The following is a 16,675-nucleotide window of genomic DNA, read 5'->3' on the forward strand; positions in this document are numbered from 1 at the left end:
CCCGGGTGCCCCTATTTATTTATTTTAGAGAGAGAGAGAGGGAGAGCAGGAGAAGGGGCAGAGGGAGAGAGAGAATCTCAAGGAGACTCTCCACTGAACATGGGGCCAGACAAGGAACTTGATCTTAGGACCCTGAGATCATGACCTGAGCCAACACTGAGAGTCGGCCACTTAACTGACTGAACCCCCCAGGTACCCCTGTCCATTTTCTGTAGCATTGTGCCCTACTTGTAAACCTGTTGGTTGATTTGGAAACCAAGGATCAGTTGGCAAACTAACTTTCTGGTTGAAGGCTATAATTCTGTTCTGAAGTGGAGAGTAATTATTGCCTTTTGGGCTTCAAAGGGAATAAGCTACTAAAGTCGCCTCCCCCTCTCCCGGGTGGGTAGAATGGCCGACATGGTGTGGTATATAACTGATTGTGTTACTAGCATGCCATAGAGATCTTCTTCAAAGATTGTGGTCTATGTATTTTGGTATAGGAAATGTTGACACTTTTGAAAATAAACATTTGAAAAGGTTCTTGCTACTCCCGGTGACCTGGAAATAAACATTTTTGAAATGTTTCTGGAAGATAAAGTATTCTTGGCTGCATGTTCTTCTCATTCAGTGCCCTAAATATATCTTGCCAGCCCTTTCTGGCTTGCCAGGTTTCTGCGGACAGGTCTGGTGTTATTCTGATGGGCTTCCTCTGTACGTAAGGAGCTTCTTTGTCCAGCTACCTTCAAGAGAGCCTGCTTACAATTATAATTCCTCATTCTTACTATTAGATGTCTCGAGGACTTTCGAGATTCTATAATCTTGGAGGGAGACTGTTCTGCCTATAGTACATGAACACTGGTACCATTTGCGAGATTGGGAAAATTTTCATGGAGAATTTGTTCCACTATATCTTCTAGACTTCTTTCTTTCTCCTTCCCCTCAGGGATTCCAATAATTTTGACGTTGGAATGTTTCTGCCATTTTGAAACTTGAGCCTTCATTAATGACTTTTAAATTAGTTGTGGGAACTAATCTTACAATTGTAACCTACCAATAAAGCTTTCTACTCTTTTTAAAGAAACGTATTATGACCAATTTGAAATATATAATTAATTAGGAATTAACTGGAAAAGCTTCAAGACAACGAAGACTCTTGTGTACATAAAGGCAGATAAATCTTGAGTTACAAATTAAGTCTTGTGTTAAACTTCTTTTCTTTCTTAAGGACAAGGGGAAATCAGAACATAGAACTATTTTTAAACATCAGTCGTATGTTGTGCAGGCCAAGAACACAGATATTTTCTTGACAGTAAGTAGTGCAAAATTTAGTTTCAAATACCCTGATCTCTATGGATATACTATGTGAAGATAGTGTTCTATGTTGTTTGTTTGATGTCTTTTGGCTTTCTTTGTCAAAAATTCCAGTGATAGAGAAATAAGAAAGTCTTTTGACTTTTGCAAATCTGAGTTTCTTCATTTATAAAATAGAATACACACACACACACACACACACACACACACACACACGCGGTTGGGGGAAGACAGAGATATGCATTTCATAGCAATTAAATCAAATCTTGAGCTGTGGAGTCAGACAGGTATGGACTGGTATCCTGGCTCTGTCATTTTCTAACTGTATGACCTTGGATAAGTTGATTCTCTAAACTTCAGTTTCTTTATTTGTAAAACAAGGATAATAACAGAACCTACTTCTAGGGCTCTTTTAAGGGTTACATGAGGAACGCGGTTGAGTACATAGCATGGTGCTGGTATCTTGGACTTTGTATATATATTCAGTAAATTAAGTAATTTTATTATTGTTTTTTTAAAGCATTTTACAGATTCTTGGTGCTAGTTGTTTTCATCAGAACCATTTACCAAAAGTGAGATTCAGGTGAGATCTGTATCTTTCTCCACATTTTCAGAGGTAGTGACCACCCCTTTCAGAATCCCCATGCAGCACTTTACTCAGTTTATAGATTAGTGTCCGACTTCTGCAGTCAGAAATGACTATAGCTAGCTAGAAACATCTGCACCCATCCTTCTCACTGGTTTATAAATTGTGGAGGACAAGGACCATATATTTTGAGTTGAAGTTTAATTTCACCCTGGCTGCAATTAAACTCTCTGCACATAGTTAAATTATCAACAAAGATAAAATTTCGGTCAACAGTTCCTCCCTGCACTCTTGAGCCACACCAAAGAACAACTGAGAGCAAACCTCTACCGGACTCGTCTCTGGTCGGGGCCTGGCTCTGCTGGATGAATGCTCATGGGGGTCCTATGGGGAAGGGGTAGGAAGAGTAGTTTGGCTTTGCTGGTCTCCAGGAGGAAAGCTAGCACTCTTCATGGTAACGTGGTTGCTTGTGCCCTGGGTGTCCTTAGGTACATCTACCAGGCCCTGCTCACCCAGTGACTGCTCTTTGCAAAGAGTATTTGTGATGGGATCATGAGACCCGAAATTCCATTTCTGCTAATAAATCTGCTTTCCTTCTAAACATACCCACATGTGCCCACACACAGACACATATACGCAGCTATATGTAACCATATGCAGAATCCTCATTCAGTGTTAGTCCTGACCTGAACTGCAATACCATTTTAATGGTGTGAAACTCCATGGAAATAAAACTAGAGAAGTCTGTCGTTTGGTGCATTTATCGTAATGCATCTGTATATCCATTTTAGAAGTGGGTGGTATTTTACATGGCTATTTTGTATTACTTGAGGTTAATTATTTCAGGTCTTTTTTGCTCATTTCTCTATAGTGTTCTGGAAAAAAATTTTAGACGTAAGTGATTCAAAGAGCTAATCATAATTACGTCAATTTAATTCAATTCATTAAATCACTTTCGAGCTTCTATTACATACAAAGCACTGAACTAGGCAATATCAGAGATATACAAATGAATAGTAGTGCATGGTCCCTGGTCTCTAGAGAGGTCATAATTTAACATCATTAGCATTGTCAAAGTGTGTTTCTTCGTGATGATTCTATCCATATGTGGTATGCCTAATGGGGTATGAAACTGGTTAAGCAAATATCAAAGCCTGTTCAATTTTTTTGTTGAGAAAGAGAATGTATATATGCAAATAATAATATGCTAGTTCCCAAGACTTACTTTTGACAAGCAACACAACCAATAAATATGAAATATGTTCAATTAAAAATTATAGTAAAGCCTAATCTATCCATATTATGAAAGAATGAGAAAGTTTATGTATTTTAATTTTCCTGATTATGGAAACTTACATTCCTTTTAAAGCAACAAGACATTTTAAATACTAACCAATTTGAGGTGTAACCTTTCCAAAATGTGTGATCTATTTCTCTTCCCTTCTAAAGGAATGTATCCCAAACCAAATTTAACAGTTTCTTAATGAGACTGGAATATTATCGTGAACATAAAATCATATGCCATATTATAAATAGGGAAGTTTTCAGGAAAAATATTGAGGTGTACAATATCGTGGTTCAACAATTCCATACATCTACTTCAAGTATTTTTTCAGAAATCTTCTTCCCTTAGTGGTCTGATTGTCTGAGTCAGTTACTATTGCTATGTAATAAGTCATCCTAAACTTAGCAGCATGAAAAAAAATCATTTTATTACACTCTTAGAGTCTGTGGATCAGGAATTTATTGTGAACAGGTAGGGGCAGCTCTTCTTTGCTCTCCGATGTCTGGCCCTCAGGTAGGAAGACGACGTTTGCAGCACCTGGGACGAGAGGTTCCAGTCGCAAGATGGTGTCTCACACACCTGTTTGGCTCCTGGGCTGGAACAGCGAAAGGCTGGGTTTAGCTGGGACCATTGCCCAGAACCCCTACCCAGGGCCTCTTCACGTTGTGCTGTTCACGGCTGGTGACTGGGTTCTGAGAGGGAAGGCCACAAAGAGGCGCTTCCAGAAGGTGGGTGTTCTACGAGAAACCAGGGCACGTTCATGGCCTTTTCTCGTGGCCTCAGAAATCATGCAGTGCCGCTGTGTTAGTAACAAGTGAGTCACGAGATCTGCCCCAGATTCAAAGGGACAAGACTGAGCCTCCACTTGCTGATGGGCAGTGGCTAGATTACACTGGAAGAGAGAGGAGGGATGGGAGAGGTTGGTGCGGCCGTCTCTGGAAAACACAATCTGTCGGCTACCGTTTGTTACATTTAAAAGTTAAATGTGAAATCAGAATGTGCAGCCATTTGGGGGAGGCCTAAGAGTTTTCGTATGAATGAGGCGGCTGAGTTTCAATACACTGACCTGAGGAGAGCTAGTCTGGGCGCTGTGAGGCAGTGAGGGGATGCGGCAAGACGGTGGCTGTCCACAAGCCAGGGACAGAGATCTGGGGAGAAACCAGCCCTGCTGACACCTCAATCTTGGACTTCCAGCCTCCAGAACTGTGAGAAAATAAATTTTTGCTATTTAAGCCACTCAGTCTGTAGTATTTTATATGGCAGCCCTAGGTTACTAACATACCAGATAACTGACTTCTCGGAGGATGCGGTCTGGGTCCTGCTGCCTACCAGAGGCTCCTCTGTGCTCTCTTTGCTCCACCCAGATACTCCCATTTTCTGTGCCATCCCTCAAGCTGTTCCTCCTATCTAGAAAGTCCTTGCCTTCTTGTCTGGGCCTATTAACTCATTTCTCAAGGCTCAGCTCAGACTCCATCTTCTCTGTGTTTTACTTCACCAACCATCTAGACAGAATTAGACACTTGATCCCCACACACATACCTTGATTTTATCATTTTTACTGTTGAGTGATAATTAGTTGTATCTGATTCCCTATCCCCAGCCATAGAATAAGATGGTTGAGGGGAGGGACTATATCCGGATTCCCCCAATTTCTGGTACAATGCCTGACATTTAGTAGGTGCTCAATACATGTTTATTGATTTCATACATTGCACTAGAAATGCAAAAAAATTAAGATCTGGAAGACACCTCAATGATGATCTAATCTAGACTTTCACTTTGTAAGTGAATAAAAGGTTGTTTCAGACAGATATTCCAAAGGAAATCACCACCACACTTCCAGTTAGTACCCAAAAACATCCTGAAAGGTAATAATTTTTTAGGGATGACTGCACAATTGAAAAGACATGAGCTCATGGAGTTGAGAAAGGGAATGTGTCCTGGACGTTGGGTGGGGCGTCGAGAAGGTTTGGAGACGGGACGACTGCACAAAGTGAGTACCAAGTTAATGTGCGCACATTTAAGATGCATTATTGTGATTTAGAGGGCCTATTCACAAATCGTTAGAGAAACTACATGCTAAATTTTGTTATTTTATTATCTCTATCTCCTAATTTTCCCTACCTCATTTTTGATGCAAAGGTTGTTACAGTGACACAAGTCAGATCTTTATTCAAATGTAGATTCCTTTATTTTCTGAGTAAAGCAGAATTGTGCTGTGTGTAACTGCAGATAAATTAAAATAATAATTTTCCCACCAATCAAACCTAAAGTAAGAGCAAAGATCTTAAACACTTCCTTTCAGTTCCAGACTTCCAAGGATGGGCAGGGCTGCGATCTGTCATCCCTCATCCAACTTCCCTCAGAAATACTTTCCATTCATTAGGGTGTCTGGGTGGCTCACTTGGTTCCATGGCTGACTCTTGACTTCGGCTCAGGTCATGATCTCAGGGCCGTGAGATCGAGCACCGTGCTGGGTTCCATGCTAAGAGTGGGATCAGCTTAAGGATTCTGCCTCGCTCTCTCCCTCTCTCCCCACTCTCTCTCTCCAAAATAAATAAATCTTTTTTTTTTTTTTTTAAAGGGGGATGCCTCAGTGGCTCAGTTGGTTAAGCGACTGCCTTTGGCTCAGGTCATCATCCTGGAGTCCCAGGATCGAGTCCCACATCGGGCTCCCTGCTCCGTAGGAGTCTGCCTCTCCTGATGACCTCTCTCCTCTCATGCTCTCTCTCTCTGTCTCTCTCTCTCAAGTAAATAAATAAAATCTTTAAAAAATAAAATAATTAAAAAAAAAAGAAAAGAAAAAGACAAATCCTTTCCATTCAGTCCTCAGGGGAAAATGCTAAGGGTTGTGAGAGTATGATTACTTTCTTGTCTCCTAAAACGTACTGGCCGTATGGACTCCAGGTGGTAACTCGTGAAAGGGCCTGTTTGCCGTCTGCTTCTTGGAATGGTCTTTGTGGCTAAAGAGACAAACAAAACAAAAAATAACAACAACACAATAATAGTAACAGCACAAAAGGAGCTACAACCGCACGTTTTCATTATGGAGATAAAGACGATGTTTACCGACACACCAACAGCAGCCCAGGGATTGCCGTGGCCTTCAGCCCGCGACACTCTGGGGCGCTCAGTTCACTGTTCACTTCCTGCCTGAGTGTGCACGGGGCTGTGGACCACTAGCTGTGGACACCGGCCAGAAGTTCCACGTGGCAGCATCACTTGCCTTGTGTGTGCGCGTGTGTGTGTGCGTGTGTGTGCGTGTGTGCGCGTGTGTGCGTGTGCGTGCGTGTGTGTGTGCATGTGTGTGTGTGAACTTGGAATAATTTCTTATCTTCATGACCCTTGGTTTTCTTATCTTTCAAATGGGGATAGCGATGCCTTTCTGGGGGCTATTGTGAGGATTTGGTGAAATGATAAGGGAAGAGCACAGTGCCAGGCCCTCACAAAGACAGATTTCCTTTTATCAGTGGCAACACTGGGGTTCTTCTTCTTCTTCTTTTTTTTTTTTTAAGATTTATTTATTTTAGAGAGAGGAAGGGAGTGAAAGCATGGGGCAGGAAGGAGGGGCAGAGGGAGAGGGAGAAGCAGGCTCCCCGCTGAGCAGAGAGCAGATGCGGGGCTTGATCCCAGGACCCTGGGAATCACGACCTGAGCCAAAGCAGACACTTAACTGACTGAGCCACCCAGATGCCCCAATACCTGGGTTCTAATTTTTAAAAACTAATTCCGTCATGACTTTGGAAGTTAGGCCTTTGAAGCTCATTTTTCTCATATAAAATGAGGTGTTAGCCAAGGGTATCTCTTTTAACCGGAACTTCTTCTCAATGGGGCCATCACTCACCATTTGACCTTGGCTTCCTCTTTTCTCCCTCTGCTTGTTGGGGTCACTGTAAGACCTGTGTTAGGAATCTTTATGAGATAATGACAAATGATTTGTCCCATACATGCCCAGGATTTCTCTTTCATGCATGGCTACCTCCTGAAAATGTTGAGATTACTAAGTAAATAATGTGTGCAGATGAAACATTTAATTGTGCTGTCACGGTCTGGGCTCGTGCTGGCACAAAGTTTGTTAGCGGCTCAGAGCTTGGATACCGTCAGGTATCAAATCCTGGTGCCTCCAAGCTCCACACTCTGTAGGAGTCATTCTCTCGGTCTTTGTGCCTAAGAGGAAATGGAGACTTGAGAGTTAATGATTGAAAGGACTTGACTGTAGAATTTTTAAAAAATCAGTAAGAGAATCCTGAACACACGAATGTCGATCCGAAGGCTGACTATTTATATAGCCCAGGCCTGGGATTTCCTGCGTCTCTGCCAAGGTAGAAACTTACAAAAATGAGTCCCTTTTATCTTTCGTATGTTAGAGGGAAAGTGATGGATGTCCAGTTTCTCAAATCCCACTTTTCCCTAAAGTACACAGAATTAATGGGTAGCTACTAAGCATAGATTCTATGATGTATTAAGCATGATTTGTCGTCAGTGATGGGAAGAAAATTTCCTTAGAATTGCAGTTTTCTAGAATATAAAGGGCACATAACACAGAATGAAGAAAAAAGCTTTGGAAAAGCAAGACTGTCCCTTTGAAAAGTAAGAAAGGAAATGGCAGTGGGAAAGGACGTGGGTGGCAGAAGATGATTCAGCCGGAGGGGGCTGGGGTGAGCGCTGTGGGCCGGCCTGATGAGTGTGAAGTAGGCGGCGGTTATGACTAGCATTGAATGGGAGATAATTAAGAGCAAGTTGGTACCAGTAACTGCCAGGGAAGGGAAGAGAATATGTCCAGAAAAAGCAGTTCTTTATTTTAATGCTGAATTAAAACACCTACCCATTTGGGGCTTGAGAATTTCATTTTGAAATGAAAAAGTATTTGCTGGAAACAGCATGCAGATAATTGTGAAATTTTACATGGCTTTTTCTAGTTGTTGTGCTGCAAGAGTTTCAAAATGAAATAACTGTGCTGGCTCCTCTTTCGTAGAAAGAACATAGATTTTAAAATATGAGCCATTCTCTAAAGGAAAAGACAGTGCTGTTCAAAGTCATGCACAACACAAGAATCAAGTTTCAATTTGGGATCAGCTACACATACATTTCTGAATCGTTTTTAAGAGAAAGGACTGAAAATGCACAGCTTCCATCGTCCTTTAAATAGCTTTCTGGATTGAGGAGCATTATAATTAAACTGCACCGAGTGTCACTGCAGAGAAGCTTCTAAATTATGGGTCTGAATGGGGGCGAGAAATGCTATTTGATTGCTTGACAATCAAAACCAGAAAATGTTCAGATATGCTCAACCCAGACTTATTGTAATTATATCAGATGGAGATGTGGGAGGAATAGGTGTAGCCTTGAATTCAGTAATTACTTGTTTATCTCTTTTTCAAAAATTTAAAAGAAAAACTATTCATAAATACTCAGGAATGCATATTCACAGAGTAGTCTTATATAAGAAAGAACGGATTAGCAAGTAATCAGTCCCTTCAGTGTGTCCCAGAAATCGGTCGTGAAAACATGACCATGTATGTCCTCAAAGTACTCTCAAACTTCGGAAACTAGTACCCTGAACTCTTCAATAGGTACTTTATTTCACACGGACTGTTGGAAGGGATGTCCGTCAGGGCTCTGAAATCTACTTGGCGCACTGGGTTGCTCTTTACTGCCCGGGAGCTCTCCTTTCTCTCTTAAGGTGGAAAGGAATAGGGAGATGCTCTCAAACATTGCTCAGACAAGCCAGAACCTTTCTTGCCTTATAAAGAGGCCCAAAAGATGCCTCTTGGGAGGAAGGTAAGGATCTAATGCCATGCCCGCACCTTTACAAAGTGTTTGAGACCATCTTAGGTACTACAAATGGGGAACAAACACTAAACATTTGACTGGGAAACAAACTTCCTAGTTTTGTGCCTAAAAACTGTCAGGCTGAAAAAGGAAGACATAGTACATGCTTTCCCAGCTGAAAAACTAAGACCATAAATTATACACATAATACATGTATTATCTATATAAGCAAAATTATGTCATGTTCTTCAGTCTTCCGGATTGATCTTTCCTTTAACATTTAACTAACTATGGATCTAGTTTCCATCTCAGGTGATGGGAAAGTCCATTAACCTCCTCCAATCTTCCCTCTCCTGGGCGTTTTTCACTCCAGAGTCTCACTACTGGTTTTGTATACTGATTAACAATTTTTCTTTCATAGATAAATGAGTGAAATGTAGAATATATTCAAGAACAATTAAACAATTTAAGAATTGGGTTGAATGGTTCTTTCTGAAGAGGGATATTTCTGGACAGTGGTATCTAGTCCCATTGAGTGAACCACTAGCCAGTCATAGACAGTTTCACTTTAGCAAGGGGAAGATATTTCTGTGGGTCAGAGGTTTCCCAAGACAGCCTCAGGGTCTGGGGATGCAGGTCCCCTCATCTCTGGAGGTGTCTGAGTATTCACTGGCTACAGGAACTTGAGATTTTCTCACAGAAGTAGACCCTGAGACGAGGATCCACACATAAGCAGCTTCTCCAGTAGGTGATCCCAGCAAAGAGTGGTCCGAAAAACAGAAGTGAGACAAGAAAAGGATGTTGGGTGTGAAGGATACACTATTCATGCAAGAGTCCAATATAGAAATAGGAACCCTAATCCCATTTGGAAATTCCGGAGACCAGTGTAAAACACTCACCTCGGGTGAGAGCTGGGATGCGCACGCACAAAGTTCCATCAGCTGAGGTAGAAAACCCCCCCAGGAAACCATTCGTCCTTCGCCGATTCCTGCCTGGTGCTATTGCTGGCAGTCGGAAGCCAGGCTGGGACACAATGAACTGGTCAGAGTGAAACTGCTGTAAGTCAGGGTCTCAGCAGTATCTGTTACACTAACTAAAAACTTGAGAAGGCGATGGTAGGAAAGAGATTGTAACATGATAACCAACGGACTGACTAATGCCCAGAGATGTGCGTTTAATGGCTTTTCACAGTGTTAACTTTTGAAATTGAATTTGAATGACCACAAGTGCTACCATACCGTCTTCAGTATGCCTCAAGCCCCATGACGCTCTACGGCTAGTCTCACGTGTTTGCATCACTTGTCTGCTCTTTGAATTTGCTGCCCAGAAGGAAATTCAAATCTGAGACGACGGGTGAGTCTGGGCAATCTCGCAGGCCACTGCTGACTGAGAAATTCTGTGCCGCTATGACTCTATGATCCCTAAACTCCTTTCAGCAATAAAATTTTGTAGATTTAATTATATGCTGTCTTTTTAATTTTCTTTGCAAGTTCCTTAAGGCCAGTAATATAGGCGCATAAATGCTCTTGACTGGCTAAAATGCAATTATGCAATTCTAAATGCTAATAAATGGAGCCACAGTCATGTATAAATTCACTAGCCTGACACACATCCGAACAGATAACAAAGAGGAAGAGCTCGGTATTCAGCAGGCTTGATTGAGGGTCTATGGTCACACCTCGGTGTATCTGTTAAGGCAAGTGTGCACGCCGATGCTCACCCACTTCGTCTGACGTCACAAGGAGAGATGATCTTGGCAGACAGCACTGGAGCTTTAAAAATTGACCTTGCATTATGCTAAGTGCAAGAAGCCAGACATTCAAGGCTATATACTGTATGATTCCATTCATATGGCATTCTGGAAAAGCCAAAACTGTCTGGATGGAGATTAAGTCCCTACTTGCAGGGTTGGACATTATGGTGGAGGCAGCTCACTACAAAGGGGCAAGAGGGAGCTGTGTGGGGTGATGGAAGTGTCCCGTCTTCTTCCTCCTGGGTTACACTGTGGTGCACATTTGTCAGATATCATCAAACTGTACATGGAAAAGGACGATGTTATTGTATTATATATTATGTATCTATGTATTATACACTATATATATACACATGTATGTGTATACACACATACACGTGTGTGTGTGCATATATATTATATATAATATATATAATACATATTATATAATACATATATAATTGTATACATATATTGTATACATATACATATACATTAGTATAATACATATATAATACATGTATATGTGTGTATACACATATATGTGTATATATATAATGTATATATACATTCATATATAATGTATATGTACATACATATATGTGTATATATGTATATACATATTATATATATATATATATGTATATATATAAATATAAAACCTCAGTAAATCTGACATTTTAAACAATTGAACAAAACAACAAACCTCTAGGTCCCAGGCAAGTTCCTTACCTGCTGCTATACGGGAAGCTTCACAGCATCCCAGGAAGACCCGGGGAAGCTGCACTGGATGTTCTCTCTGATAAAGACCCCGTTTCCCTAGCCCCTGAGTTACCGCTTCCTTTTAGCTCCAGATCATCTTTGCTCCTCCAGTTTGACAAAAACAGGTCAGTGGATGAAATAAGGTTTGTTCCGTTGCTTTCAACTTCCTGCAACAGTACCTGCCTTAAGCCTTTTTACCTCCGTGTTTTTCTTTAGGCCGATTTCAGAATTCACAATCCAGCGTACTGATGTGTTTGTTCTTCACTTGTTGAACGGACCCGGGGGCTGTCTAGCGTCCGAGCACAGCCCCTGGCCAAAGAACCCTAAGTCGAGAGGAGAGACGATGTGCTTTGACTAAGCCCGAACGCCTCCAAGACGGACTTCAAAAGCTGAAGGACTGGTCTTCCCTGTCCAACCCGTTTCTGTTTTCTTGAATTGCCTGTGCAATTCCTGAAGAAGCTTGTCCTAGATTCTCCTGTGGGTGAGCTGCTCTCCATGAGGCTCCTTCGGGGGCCGCTGTCAAAGGCACTATCGCGGGGAGCAGCCAGCAGGACGCGGTGTCGGGGGTCACTGCAGCTCCCTAGACAAGGAGAGCACGTGCCGCTCCGTCAGGGAACCAGGGTGAGTCTAAGAACCCGAGCCTGCACTGTATTCACTCTCGTCTCTACCAGCCTCCAGCGTCCGACACGTTCCCCGCCTCACACGAGGTGCTTGGTAGCGGCCAGTTATTTGACGGAGGGACCCTTACTTCTCTCTGCGCCAGGGTTTCCCTCCCGGGCACTTGGACTCGCCTCTCCTAGTTCTGCTCCACATCCTGAGCCTCCAGATCCGTCCTTCCCTCCCAGCCAGCCCTGAAGTGTGTCCTAGGCACCCCTTCTTTGAGCTTTCCCGAGAGCTTCTCATACCTATCGTAGTCTCCATCCCTCTGTATTTTAACTGTTTCCTTAATTTCTCTGCCTAGCCCCTCCTCCCACAGTGGGCTATGAGCCTTTTACTCTTGGTGTATGTGTGTGTTCTATCTGGAACATTCTTGGTGTATGTATGCGTGTGTTTTCTATCTGGATTCCTTTAAGTGTTTGACCGCGAACCAATAAAAACTTGCTCATGCTACTTTCAGAAGTTTGCTGTGTTAGTTGGAAATGATTTCAAATACAATAAAAGAAAAGCTTGCTAGCCTGTATTGGCTTATACAATTAGACATTTCTCTGGTGTAAAAAAAGGTTTGGAGAAAAGCAGCTGCTGACCATGATTTAGACATGCAAGAGGTCAAGGCCAGAGATTTCTGTGATTTATTTGACATTTCCTTTATGATAACAAGATGGTTTTTTAAGCACTCAGCTTTTGAGATTATGTGAAAAGGAGGTGTATTCGTTTTCCACTGTTTTGTTACAAATTGCCACCAATTTAGGAACTTAACACAACATAAATTTGTTATCTCACAGTTTCTATGGGTCAGGACTCTAGTCATTGGTTGAATTCACTGCTCAGAGAACCACTAGACTGTAACCAAGCTGTCAGCGGGGCTGTGTGTCCTCCGAGGCCCAGGTCCTCCCTGAGGCTCACTGATGGTGGAATTCGGTTCCTACGACTGAGGCTCTCCGCTCCTAGAGGCTGCTCCTGAGCCTTTCACACCATTGCTGTTTGTTTTCTTTTAAGAGTCCGGCAGGAAATGATTTCTTTCAAAAAGCTTGCCTGATTACGTGAGGCCCACTCAGGATAACCTTCCTTTTGACTGACTCACAGTCCACCAGTTGGTAACATAATCATACGGCGATGTCCCGTGGCTCCACATACTCAAAGAGAGGGGACTCTACAGGGCCTGGACACCAAGAGGCCATCTGAGAACTCTGCTTACCCCGGGAGCAATGTCATCTCTTTCCTTTGAAAAGCAAATGGCTTCTCAGAGTTCCTCGTAATAGAGTTCTGCTTAGATCTCGTGGGGCAGAACTACCTTACGTAGCCAGTGCTAACCACACGAAGGCTAGTAAAGAGGATATCTAGCTTTTCCAGCTTCTACAGAGAAGACAGGAAAAGGGGAGGGGCTGGGAATAAACGTTGGATTAGTCTATCAACAGACAAATCCCCTCAAAACCTTGATTATAGGAGATTAGAGCTGTACAAGCACTGAAAATCATTTAGTACAGTTTTTCAGTTTTCTAGATAACAAAACTGAGGTCCAGAGAACTTACGTGACTTTCTTGAAGTCACACATGGCTTCCTTTGATGCACTGGACAAAGCCACCCTATTCAGCTTCTCTAACAGTTTAGTTTATCAAAGCTAAAAAAAAAGAAAGAAAGAAAGAAAGAAAGAAAGAAAGAAAGAAAGAAAGAAAGAAAGAAAGAAAGAAAGAAAAGAAAGGAAGGAAGGAAGGAAGGAAGGAAGGAGAGGTATTATACAAATAAACTAGTGGTGGAATAATTTCTCTTGAAGCTGATCACTGATATGCCTTTCTATCACCTAAAACAGGTTTCTACCTTCTACTCGTAAATTGTGAAGCCAGCAGCTCTGGCAAGAGGGACAGCTGGATAGGCACAGATGCAGAGGGCAAGTCCGCATGAGTTCAGAGAAAGAAGATCCACTCGTGGCTCAGGACGTCGGGAAAGCATCAGAGAGGGCCTGGACTTTGAGATGAGCCTTAAAGGCATAGCACCGAGAGTTCAAGGAGGGCGTTCCATCTAGAGGGAAACATCAAAACAGAAATGATACGTTAAACTAGAAAAACGGGCAAGGAATACAGAGACCAACTTAGCTCAGCTAGGCTAGTTTCAGAGGCTCCTTTATTCGTCGAAGAAAGAGGTAACGATGACTTGAGCTTGGAGGTGACAATGGGGGTGAGAGGCATGACTGTGAGTCGGAAGGAGAGTTGGATGTGCTCATCGGACAGATTTTCCCTGAGTTTCTAAGCACAAATGTGGAAAGTGGGTTTATTCACTTCCTCTCCCCAGTCCCGTAACCAGTCCCTGCCCATACGAAATATTCAGTGTTTTTAGTTGAATTTCTGAATGATTTGGTGCAGAAGAGAAAGGAGACGTAAAAAGAGCCGTGTGAGGCTGGACTGGAGGTTGGGAGGAGGCGGAATAGAGAGGGCTTGAAGTTCAGTTTCAGGTATGTTGAGCGCCAGGTAACTTCTGGAACCCAGGGGTGGTATCTAGTAGGTCACTTGGGAGAGGTACCCAAGAAGCTGCTGGGCTTGGAGACGTGTATTTGCAATTTGTAGCTGTGAGGGAAAAAAGGGGAGGTAGTGGAGAACTTTAGGATGTGCTTACGAGTAAAAGGGGGTAAGACAAAGCAGAAAAGGAGAATGATTAGTTGAGAATTGCCTAAGGAAAGAAGATTATAGATCTAAGAAGACAGGGAGTAAGAGTGTCTAAATGATAGTAACCGACAGGGAACTAGACAGCTTTCAGAACAGAGAGCTAGAGTTTGAAGAATGAGTGCGGAGGAAGAGCTCACAACTAGTACAGTTCACTTTCAGAAGTTTTAAAGATTTTGCTTTTATTTATTTTAGAGAGAAAGTGTGTGTCTGTGTGTGCATGAGTGGAGGGGGCGGGGGTGCAAAGGGAGAGAGAAAATCTCAAGCCGACTCTGTGGAGCTCAGAGGACAGCGTAGAGCTCAATCCCAGGACTCTGAGATCATGACCTGAGCCAAAATCAGGAGTCAGACACTTAATCGACTGCGCCACCGGGTTCCCCCTGGAAGTATTACTGATAAGAGGAAAATCAGGGATGACAGAATCAAGGGAAGATGGTTTGGTTTATTTGCTTTTGAAAATGAGAGTGACTTGGGCACTTGGCTTCTGTTCGGTGGGACGGGTCGGGAAAACGGAGCGTGAATATAGAAGAGAGATTCTGCTGAGGAAGACCTCATAGCCCCTGGAGGGACTTGGAAGGTGGATTCAGGGGAGGAACTATTCCTCATCTTCTGAAGCGAGAGGAAGAAAAGAGAGAAGGAAAGGAAGGCCTTTTTCCATCGCCCTGTCACTAGCTGGCTTTGGGCCACTTTGAAAACCTCGCTCAATCTCAATCTCCTCTTCCATGAAGTCAAGCCTGGGCCGAGGTGGGCCGTGGGATAAACTCGGTAGTTTTGCTCTAGACAAACTTCTTAGGATTCCCTCCCCTCCCCTGCTGTCCTCAAGCAACCAGTTGCCAATAATGGTGATAACAGCAATAACAGCAGACAAGTCTCAAAGGGCATACCCTCCGAGGACGCAGTCTGAAAACTACACAATGGAGAAATCATTTCAATGTACCTTGAAAGATGGCCCGTGTATGTATATATGTATATTCAGTGTCTTAGTGATGAGGGAGCAGGAGGCCGGCTGAGGACAGAGCAGAAGCTGGTGCCTTGCACCCCTCTCCACCCGCTCCCCTCCCTATGTGTGGCATTCCTCAGGCACCCCTGACTGCCATAAAACGATAAATAGTTGACTTGCAGGGATCGCAATCCTGCAGAACAGGAATCTCCCTTGCTCTATAGATGTCCTAGAGATCTAAACAGGGAGGTTACCTTATCAGTAGCAAAAATTTCCAGAGGCAAATAACTCTCGGTTCCTGAAGCCCTCATGTCTCCCTCCCACCATAAACTGGAGGAGGCTGAGGTAGAAGGGAAGGTGAATGACAGCAGGATCATAACACCCCACCAAGGATCTCCCAACTATCTGGATGTGAATGCCTGACCTAAAGACGACATTGATCAGGCCACAAGGGCAAGGCCTCCCCCGGCACCTTGCAGGCCCTCCCTTACATGTGAAAACGCCGTTGAAACCTCCCTTCCCCTCACCTTCCCCCAACCGCAAGGCATATAACATGCCGACCCTCACAGCCCGGGGCAGCAGCTCTTCCTGCCCACGGGTCCTGTCCCCGTGCTCTAATAAACCACCATTTTGCACCAAAGATGTCTCAAGAAATCTTTCTTGGTCATCGGCTCCGGACCTCAGCCCACCGAACCTCACCTAGGTTCTAGAACTTCATCATTAGTGCAAATATCTCATATCTTACAGGTAATGCGGTCTGATACCTACTCTATTTCTTTCCTGAGTTCAATCGACTGTCTCATTTCTTCCTGGTTTTTTGTCTGTTACTGTTTCTCATATTCCTAAATGCTTGTTTGAGGATACATAATTCAGTTTGCAGAGTTGTGTTACAGTTGGTGAATTTTCTCCCACTTTGACATTATTTGGAAGAGGAGTTTTATGAGTTGAATTTTTTGGATTCTTTTTGTCTTTTTAAAATATTTTTATTTTT

At 43.0% G+C, this 16,675-nt stretch overlaps 1 long non-coding RNA gene across 2 annotated transcripts; it reads right to left on the reverse strand.

Annotated features, from left to right (window-relative positions):
• Positions 1–3,565: 3,565 nt before the first annotated feature.
• LOC309844197 lies at positions 3,566–12,495 on the reverse strand. 2 transcript variants are annotated; one of them, XR_014300542.1, is made up of 4 exons: positions 11,401–12,495; positions 6,054–6,127; positions 4,231–4,367; positions 3,566–3,759 (listed from the first exon to the last, which is right to left on the reverse strand). It is a non-coding gene; the product is annotated as an uncharacterized lncRNA (long non-coding RNA). The 2 variants fall into 2 exon arrangements; XR_014300543.1 differs by lacking the exon at positions 11,401–12,495 and adding an exon at positions 9,836–9,971.
• Between the last annotated feature and the right edge of the window lie 4,180 nt (positions 12,496–16,675).

Source organism: Mustela nivalis, assembly GCF_964662115.1.
Source record: "Mustela nivalis genome assembly, chromosome: 11".
Lineage (NCBI taxonomy): Eukaryota > Metazoa > Chordata > Mammalia > Carnivora > Mustelidae > Mustela > Mustela nivalis.